Source organism: Callorhinus ursinus, unplaced genomic scaffold (assembly GCF_003265705.2).
Source record: "Callorhinus ursinus isolate GAN/ISIS: 27379988/994484 unplaced genomic scaffold, GSC_fseal_2.0 scaffold35, whole genome shotgun sequence".
NCBI lineage: Eukaryota > Metazoa > Chordata > Mammalia > Carnivora > Otariidae > Callorhinus > Callorhinus ursinus.
In genome coordinates, this window is record NW_027397097.1 from 3,331,444 (window position 1) to 3,340,991 (window position 9,548).

General features: G+C 44.9%; 1 protein-coding gene across 1 annotated transcript in view; it reads right to left on the reverse strand.

The window, feature by feature from the left end:
* The window catches only part of FAM168A (family with sequence similarity 168 member A), a 205,081-nt gene extending 203,225 nt beyond the window's left edge, over nt 1-1,856 (reverse strand). Inside the window, exon 1 of the mRNA XM_073879677.1 lies at nt 1,716-1,856. The gene's annotated coding sequence lies outside the window, so the exon portion shown is untranslated. The remainder of the gene's footprint in view (nt 1-1,715) is intronic.
* Nucleotides 1,857-9,548: the final 7,692 nt, after the last annotated feature.

Below are 9,548 nucleotides of genomic sequence, written 5' to 3' on the forward strand. Positions count from 1 at the left end.
GCGGGTAGAGAACAGATAACTTGTCTCTCATTTGCAGGTGTTTGGATAAAGCAGAACTCTGTAGCTGATGAGAATACTTAAGGAACTACTTCTAAGGAATCTTGTTTTCATCAGAACTTGAGTAATGTGACAAAATTCAGGATTTCAAGTTGATGCTGTGACAGCATGAGACTTTTAGGGCCTTAGGGGAAGGTGAGACTATTTTGCATGTAGGAGAGACATAAATCACTGGGGTCAAAAAGGCAGATTATAGGGGCACCTGGGTGGCTCAGTCGGTTGGGTGTCTGCCTTCAGCTCAGGTCGTGATCCCAGGGTTGTGGGATAAAGCCCCATGTTGGGCTCCCTGCTTAGTGGGGAGCCTGTTTCTCCCTCTCCCTCTCCCCCTGCTTGTGCTCTCTCTCTCTTTCTCTCTCTCTCTCTCGCTCATCTTTCTCTCAAATAAATGAATAATTTTTTTTTAAAAGGCAGATTATGTTATCCAGCCTCCAAGATGGGCCCCTCGATTCTTACCTCCTGGTATTCACACCCCTGACAGAGGTGACTTCTGAGACTATGTAATAAAAAGCATTGTGGCTTCTGCCTCACCCTTTCTTAGATCACTTGCTCTGGCAGAAGCCGGCTGCCATGTCATGAGAACAGATCCACATTATGAAGAATTAACACCTCCTGCCAGCAACCAAGCTTCCTGTCGAGGCTTTGGATGGCCACAGCCCTGGCTCACGTCTTGATTGCAACTTCATGAGAACCTTGAGTAAGAACCACCTAGGTAAGCCATTTCCAAATCCCTGACCACAGATAATATGTGAGACAATAAATGTCCATTGTTTCAAGCCACTAAGTTTTGGTAATTCCTTATGTAGAACTACATAATTTATATTCCCACTAGGATAGCTCACACTTGAACTTTAAAGATCTATACCTATTTACATCACAGATGTAATGTGATGTAAATAGGTATAGATACATAGCAGTTGAACTTACATCATCACTAATACAAAGCTGTCCCTTTGACTGAGCCATTTCTCGGGCATCATCACACATCCCACCTTTCACCTGGCTATCTCCCACTCATCCTCCAGGACTTATGTCAGCTATTGCCATCTCTAAGAAGCATCCTGTTCCCAGGGACAGAGAGACCTTGTTTTCTTCTGCAGCAGCACTGGTCACTCTGAGCAGAAACTGGCTATCCATGTCCGCCTTCTGTAGCAGATGATGAGCTCCTTGAAGGACCCTAGGCACCAAGCCAGGCATGGGACAAGTAGGGAGAGTGAATGTTTTCTAAATGATTTAATGAGTTTGGAAGCAACCTCTCATCCTTGAGGGCCTTGGTGAATTTTGAGGGCCCCTGGGAAATGGAACTCCTGTACCCTGGGGGTCTTCAAGGGACCTTAAAGTAAGACTCAAAGGACCCCTGAGAACTCCTTTGTTAGACCCACAACCAACTCAGAAGACAGATACCTCTTAAGGAGACTTTCAGGAAAGTTTCAGGGATTCATGGTTTTGTTGTTTGCAGGTGTCAAGCAACAAAAACATGACAAAAATTTCTGGCTGATTTAAGAGAAGAAATTCATTAAAAGAATATGGGAGGAGCACCTAGGTGGCTTAGTCCATTAAGCATCGACTCTTGGTCTGAGCTCAGGTCTCTACCTCACAGCTATGAGTTCAAGCCCCACACTGGGCTCCATAAAAAAAAAAAAAAAAAAAAGGAAGGTCACCTGGGTGGCTCAGTTGGTTAACTGTCTTCCTTCAGCTCAGGTCATGATCCCAGGGTCCTGGGATTGAGTCCTGCTTGGGCTCCTTGCTCAGTGGGGATTCTGCTTCTCCTTCTGCCTGCCGCTCCCCCGGCTTGTGCTCTCTCTCCTTCTGACAAACAAATAAATAAAATCTTAAAAAAAAAGAATATGAGAATAAGCACATGAAAAGGTGCTCAACATCATTAGTTGTTAGGAAAATGCTAAATCAAAAGCACAACGAAATACTTCCAGCTCACTGGAATGACGAATAATTTAAAAGATAGATGATAACAAGTGTTGGCAAAGATGTGGAGAAATTGGAAACCCCATACATTGTTGGTAGGGATGTAAAATGGTGTAGCTTCTTTGGAAAACAGACTGGCAGGTCCTCATAATTAAACGTAGAGGAGCCATATGACCCAGGAATTACACTCCTAGGGATATATCCAAGAGAAATTAAAACATATGTTCACGGGGTGCCAGGGTGGCTCAGTTGTTAAGTGTCTGCCTTCGGCTCAGGTCACGATCCCAGGGTCCTGGGATCGAGCCCCACATCAGGCTCCCTGCTCGGCGGGAAGCCTGCTTCTCCCTCTCCCACTCCCCCCGCTTGTGTTCCCTCTCTCGCTGTCTCTCTCTCTCTGTCAAATAAATAAATAAAATCTTTAAAAAAAAACTATGTTCACACAAAAATATGTAAAAGAATGTTCACAGCAGCACCATTAGTGATAGCCAAAGAATGGAAACAACCCAAATGTCCATCAATTAAGGAATGAATAGACAAAATACAGTATATCTATACAATGGAACGTTATTTCAAATAAAAAGTAATGGAGTACTAATACAGTATGCTACAACATGGATGAACCTTGAGAACATTATGCTATGTGAAGGAAAGTAGTCACAAAAGACTATATATTGTATGATTACATTTATATGAGGTGTCCAGAGTAGGTAAATCCATAAATACAGATAGTAGCTTAGTGGATGCCTAGGGATGAGAAGGTGTTGCGGGCTGAATTATGTCCCCCTAACAGGTATGCTAAAGTCCTAACCCCTGGTACCTGTGATTGTGACCTTTTTGGGAAATAGGGTCTTTGCAAACATAATCAAGATATAAACCAAGATAAGGTCATATTAGAGTAGAGTGTGTTCTTCATCTAATATGACTGATATTTTTATAAGAAGAGGACAGACACACAGAGAGATGCACAAAGAGAAAAGAAGGCCATGTGAAACCATGAGACACAGAGGAGAATGTCACGTGGCCGCAGAGGCAGCAACTTGCAGTGATGTGCCTGGCAGCCAAGGAGCACCAAGGAATGCTGGCAGCATGAGAAGCTAAGAGAAAGGCATGGAACAGATTCTTCCCAAGAGCCTGCAGAGAGAGCATGGTCCTACCAGCACCTTGTTTGGGACTCCTTGTCTCCAGAACTGTGAGAGGATCCATTTCTGTTGCTTTAGGCCACCCAGACATTTTGTTATAGCAGCACTATATGACTGCCAGAGTATAATGGCCTTTCTCTTTGGGGTGATGAAATGTTCTAAAATTGATTGTGGTGATGGTGTCACAATTCTGCGAATATACTTAAATCACTGAATTGTTTCTTGAGATATATCTGTTTATATTTCAAAAATAAAAAGTGCTATGGGGGAGCTCACAGAATCAACAAGAGGCCTAGAGAACCAGGTATAGAGCCAGAAATAGCACCCAAATCATGTAAAACTGGTCTGGGGAGAACCCAGTTGTTTTCTCAAGCACTAGCCACTACCGACTTAAAAATTGTTATTAAATGAAGCAGGTCCTCTTTTTTATATCAAGGTAGTGTATAATTTACATATAATAAACTGCACGCATTTGAAGTGTATAGTTCTGATGAGTTTTGACTAATCGCATATGACAACTCTCACAATCAAGATACAAAATATTTTCATCAACCCAAAAGGTTTCTTTTTTTTTAAATATTTTATTTATTTGAGAGAGAGAGAATGAGAGATAAAGAGCACAAGAGGGGAGAGGGTCAGAGGGAGAAGCAGACTCCCTGCTGAGCAGGGAGCCCGATGTGGGACTCGATCCCGGGACTCCAGGATCATGACTTGAGCGGAAGGCAGTCGCTTAACCAACTGAGCCACCCAGGCACCCAACCCAAAAGGTTTCTTTGTGCCCCTTTACAGGGAGTTCCCTGTAGAGGGACTCTCCATCTCCAGCCCCAGGCAACTACTCATCTATATCCTGTCCACTTCCTGAGCCTGGTTCTCCATCCAACCTTCCCATCAATTCTGTGAACCACCCAACCTTCCAATAAATTCCTTTCCTTTAAGTGAGCCAGAATTGGTGTCTGTGTTCACAACCAAACTTCATGACTGATAAAACAGGGAGAAAACAAAGTAAGGAGAAGGGAGGAGAAACATAATTTCGAGAAAATATATCCACTCAGAATCCACTTATATAAAATTCAAAACCAGGGGTGCCTGGGTGGCTCAGTCGTTAAGTGTCTGCATTCAGCTCAGGTCATGATTCCCAGGGTCCTGGGATTGAGCCCCACATCGGGCTCCCTGCTCTGCAGGAAGCCTGCTTCTCCCTCTCCCACTCCCTCTGCTTGTGTTCCCTCTCACTGTGTCTCTCTGTCAAATAAATAAATAAATAAAATCTTAAAAAAAATAAAATTCAAAACCAGAGGAAACCAACTAATATATTACGCAGAGATACATCCCTTTCTGACAAAACCATAAAGAAAACCAAAGGCATGTTTGTGGCAGTCTGGATTATGGTTTAGGAAATGTTTGGGGTCCCTCCCTCTGCTGTGAAGGGAGCGCACTTCCCTGTCCCGCTGAGGTTGCGCTTGGCCACATGATTTGTGTTGGCCAGCGGAATGTTAGTAAACATGACTTGGGCAGTGCCTTAAACGTGTTTATGCTGCTGTTGGACGTTTTCTCCCATGTCAGTGAGCTGCCAGGAGGAGAATATGCACCAGGTAGACTCTGATCCTAGTAGGATGAGAGACATGTGGAGCAGACCTGGGTCCAGCCTGCAGTATGGAGCCAAACCCAGACAACCCACCACCTGAAGCAGAGCCACCCCACCAAACCCAATCTAGATTAGTGCAACCTGCAGACCATGAGAGTGAGATGAATGCTTGTTGAGTTTTGAGGCAATACATGGCATTTTTGTGGCCACAAATGATTAACACAATAAGTAACAGCCACTTCAGGAGGGGATGTGATGAGGGCTTCAAAGCATTCAAGCTGAGTGGTGGGTTCACAAGCGTTCATCACATCATTATTTAAACCATACACATCCATTTTACATACTCTGTTATTTACGATTTTTTTTTCACAGCTTTAAAAAGAAGCGAGGGAGGAATTTGGGGTCAATGCCCACAGCAAGTATTTCCGTGCCGAACCGAAGGTGGTTTGGGAGTGGGTGGGCAGAGATGAAGGGCTGGTGCAAGAGCAGGATTGGGGGGGGCGGAGCAGAGCGCAGAGAGGGATAAAAGAGGTGCAAAGTGATAAGACAGTGCTTGGATCCAGGTGATAGAATATGCGATTTTATTTTCTACTTCATCCTTCTCTGGATTTCCTAAATTGTCTACACTGGACATATATGACTCCTGGAATCAGAGAAAAGAACAAAACTGTAATGGCAGACACAGGGGGTCACTTCCCAGCAAGCATTCCCTCTTCCCTGTTGATAGGATGAATCATGGCCCACGCCACCACATGTGCCCTGTGGCTGGGTCAGTGGACCCTGTGTGCCCCAGTTCTGGCCAGTGAAGTGAAAGGGGACATCTCCTGGTGGGAGGTGGAGGTGGGCTTTTAAGAAAGATTGCCCTGTGTGATTAAAAAAGAAAAAAGAGGAGAGAAGGAGGGAAGATTCAGGATGTTGTTGCACGATAGTGTGATATTTGGATCTGCAGCAGCCACCTTGCAACCTTGAGGGAAGATGTTGCCAAGGAGGGTGGGTGAGGGGAGAGATGGCAAAGTCCTGGGGGACAGGCTAAGCCACTGAGTCAATCTAGGGACTGTTCTGCTGGCTTCTTGTTAAGCAAGATTATGAAAATTCTACAGCTTAAGTAGCTTTTGTTTTGTTTTAAAGTTTATTTATTTTGGGGGGCACCTGGATGGCACAGTCAGTTAAGCCTCTAACTCTTGGGTTCGGCTCAGTCATGATCTCTGGGTCCTGGGATAGAGCCCCGCGTGGGGCTCTGCTTGAGATTCCCTCTCCCTCTCTCTGCCCCTCCCACTCATGCTCTCTCTCTCTCAAATAAATAAATAAATCTTTAATCAATAAAGTTTATTTTTTTTAGTCATCTCTACGTGCAGTTGGGGCTCAAACCCATGACCCTGAGATCAAGAATCACACGCTTTTCTGACTGAGCCAACCGGACACGCCTTAAGTCAATTCTGGTTAGGAAGACTCAGTTACAGCCAAAAACATCCTAATTGATGCAGAATATTTTTTCAAGTGTGAGGAGAGATATATCTGGTGACCTTAGAGGCTCATCTCCCCAGACAGCAATCTCAGTATGTGTGAATTAGCCCAATAATATCAGCCACTAGGTTCTAGGGGCACCCCCTTTCTAACTAGCCTATTTGCTAGACAGCAGTACTTCCAAGGTAGCCTAGTCACCTAGCTGTTTCCTCCCCATACCCACTCTATTTAAAAGCTCCCCCCCCTTTTTTAAGATCACTCACATCATCAAAATAATGTTCCTCCTCCATTTCAACATTACTGGAACAGGACCCTTGCTACTGGGACTCTGGAGACAGTGCCGTGGGAAATGAGTTCCAGGGGCTGCCCGTGCCCTACTCTTGGCCCGGATGGGTCCCCGCCCTCATACCCTGTTTGTAGCTGCACTGCTGAGTAGGGCTAGTGGTGCATGTCCCATACATGACAAAATATTACATAAGGAGGAAACCGAAAGATCGGGACAGTAAAACAGACATAAACTAGAATTGACCAACGTCAATATTTATAGAATTGCAACTGGTTCGGTCCTCTGGACCAGCCCCAGGTGTGAGCGGCAGGAGGCGAGGCCTGCTTGTGGAGACCTCCCTGGCGGGTCCACTCCTCATGGCCCTCCCCTACCAGGTGTCCTCTGAGAAGTCACCAGTTCCTTCCACCTCCCCAAAGAGTGAGCTCTCTCCCAAATGAAAATTCTATTTTTTTTAAGATTTTTATTTATTTATTTGACAGAGAGCACAAGCAGAGGGAGCGGGAGAGGGAGAAGCAGGCTTCCCGCTCAGCAGGGAGCCCGATGCGGGGCTCCATCCCAGGACCCTGGGATCATGACCTGAGCCGAAGGCAGACGCTTAACGATTGAGCCACCCAGGTGTCCCCCAAATGAGAATTTTAAAGACAGAAATCACACCCCGTCATTTCTTTGCCAGCTTTCCATCACATTCAGTCTGCGTTAGGTCCTGTCTTCCTGTCTCTGCCGGCTCACCCGGGTGGGCCGTACCCTAGAAGTCCCAGGTCTCAGCAGCAGGCCCCTGGTTCTTACCGAAGCTTCCCCCACACCTCACCTTCTCCCACAGCACCTGGCAGGAGGGAGAAACTCCAGAGAAGCAGGGCTTCAGGGCTTCAGCCACATAGGGACACCTAGGGGCCTCCCAAATACTGTGTTCTGAGAATGCCAAGGCCTCAGTCTCTAACAACCGGTTGTCTTTCAGGAGGAACCTTCAGCTGCCCCTCCCCATTCCCCGTTCTAACCATCTCCTCCCCGTGAAACCATCTACCAACCACAGAGGCAACCTTGTAGGTGCTACCCAAGCTGGGGACAGTCAGGTCACTTCGCCAGAAGAGTTGCTCTAAAGTGCCAGCCCAGAACGGAGCCCCGCTTATCTGGTTCTGCACCCTGGCTTAAGCTTTGAAAAAGTCCTGGGAAGACCTGGGTGCCTAGCTTGGGTGCAGTAGCCAAATATGGCCACAAGAGGGAAGGAACGCATCTTCCCAGAGGCAAGGGTTTGGTTTCAACCAGGAACAGCTCCGAGGTTTTCACATGGCTAAAGCAGAAGGGCCAGAAGGAGATCTGAGGGTGCTCTTGTGAAGGCAGATAACTCCATGTGCCTTTAAAATGACATTCTTTAACTATTTGTTCAAATATATTTAGTGGTGAGGAAAAGAAACTGTTTTTCTAAATAAAAAGCAATAAAAAATATATATGTAAATACATTTATAAATAGAAGTGAAGATATATGTTTACCTTTGTGGATAGCAATATAAGTAAATATATATATTTATCCTTGTGAGTAGCAATATATGTAAATACATTTGTAAATATATATATATATTACACACACACACACACACATATACATACACTATTTGTGGGTAGGAACTAGGAGGGGCATGAGGGAGACTGGTGGTGTTTCTTGATCTGGGTGCCAGTTACACAGGTATGTTCACTTTGTGAAAGTTCATCAAGCTGTACCTTTATGATTTGTGTACTTTTCTGTAGGTATGTTATGCCTCAAGAAAAGTTTATTTAAAAAAATCAATGGTGGGGCACGTGGGTGACTCAGCTCACCCTTAAGCATCCAACTCATGATTTCAGCTTGGGTTGTGAGCTCATGGGTGCTCAGACCAAGCCCCAAGTTGGTTCCATGCTCAGTGGTGAGTGGGCTTAGGATTCTCTCCCTCTCCCTCTGCCCCTCCCCCCACTTGCATGCACACTCTCCTTCTCTCTCTCTCTCTAAAATAAATAAATAAATCTTTAAAAACAATCAATGGCAATGATGAGTCAAACACTATACTCTTTATGTTCACAATAAGAGATTTGTTCACCAAATGTGACAAAAGGTTTTGAAGATTAATAGGTAATATATTCACGAGTTTCGAAAGTCAAATGATACAGAAGGGTCAATGAAAATCTCTCCTATTCCTGTTCTTCAGCCACTCAGTTACCTCCTGTAACAGTAATCTATCACTGTGCAAAAAACTAGCCCAAAACTCAGTGGCTTAAAGCAACAACCACTGCATTTGCTCTCGACTCTGTGGGTCAGTAATTTGGGCTGGACGCAGCTGGGTGGTGCTTCTGCTGGTCTGGCCTGGCGTGAATCATGCTGCTTTGCTCCTATGGCCGATGGACTGGGGCTACAAGGTCTGAGGTGGCCTCACTCACATGTGTGGCTGTTCAGGCTGGCTCTCCAGGGGCCTCTCTTTCCCTGTGATCTCTCATCCTCAAGGAGGCTTCTCTGCCTGGTGGTAACAACGGAGGGAAACTGCGAGGCCCCCTGGGCCCAGAGCTCTGACATCACTTCAGTTCCGTTCTAGTGGTTAAAGCAAGTTACTTGGCCAGACAGATTTGAGAGTGGCAAAAAGCAGGCTCCACCTCTTGATGGGAGGAACAGCAAAGTCAAATTGCAAAAGGCCAGGCACACAAGGATTGGGAGGAATTTGTGGCCATCTTTTTGCAATCTACCACATCTCCCATGGAAATTCCTATACAGCCCTCTAGAAGTATTTTGCATATATTTAAACAAATGCAGATATACATATATATATGTGTGTATGTGTATATATATATATATATATATATATATGTATATGTGTTGTGTTTTTTAAGTAGGCTCCATGCCCAGCATGGAGCCCAATGCAGGGTTTGAACTCATGACCCCAAGATCAAGACCTGAGCTGAAACTAAGAGTCAGACACTTAACCGACTGAGCCACCCAGGTGCCCCAATATATATATGTGTGTGTATAAATATATATAATATTTATATAAAATTCATATATATGCAAATGTATACATAAATTCATATATATGCAAATGCCTCCACTTCAAGTTAGAAACTAAGAGCCTTTCCTAAATTT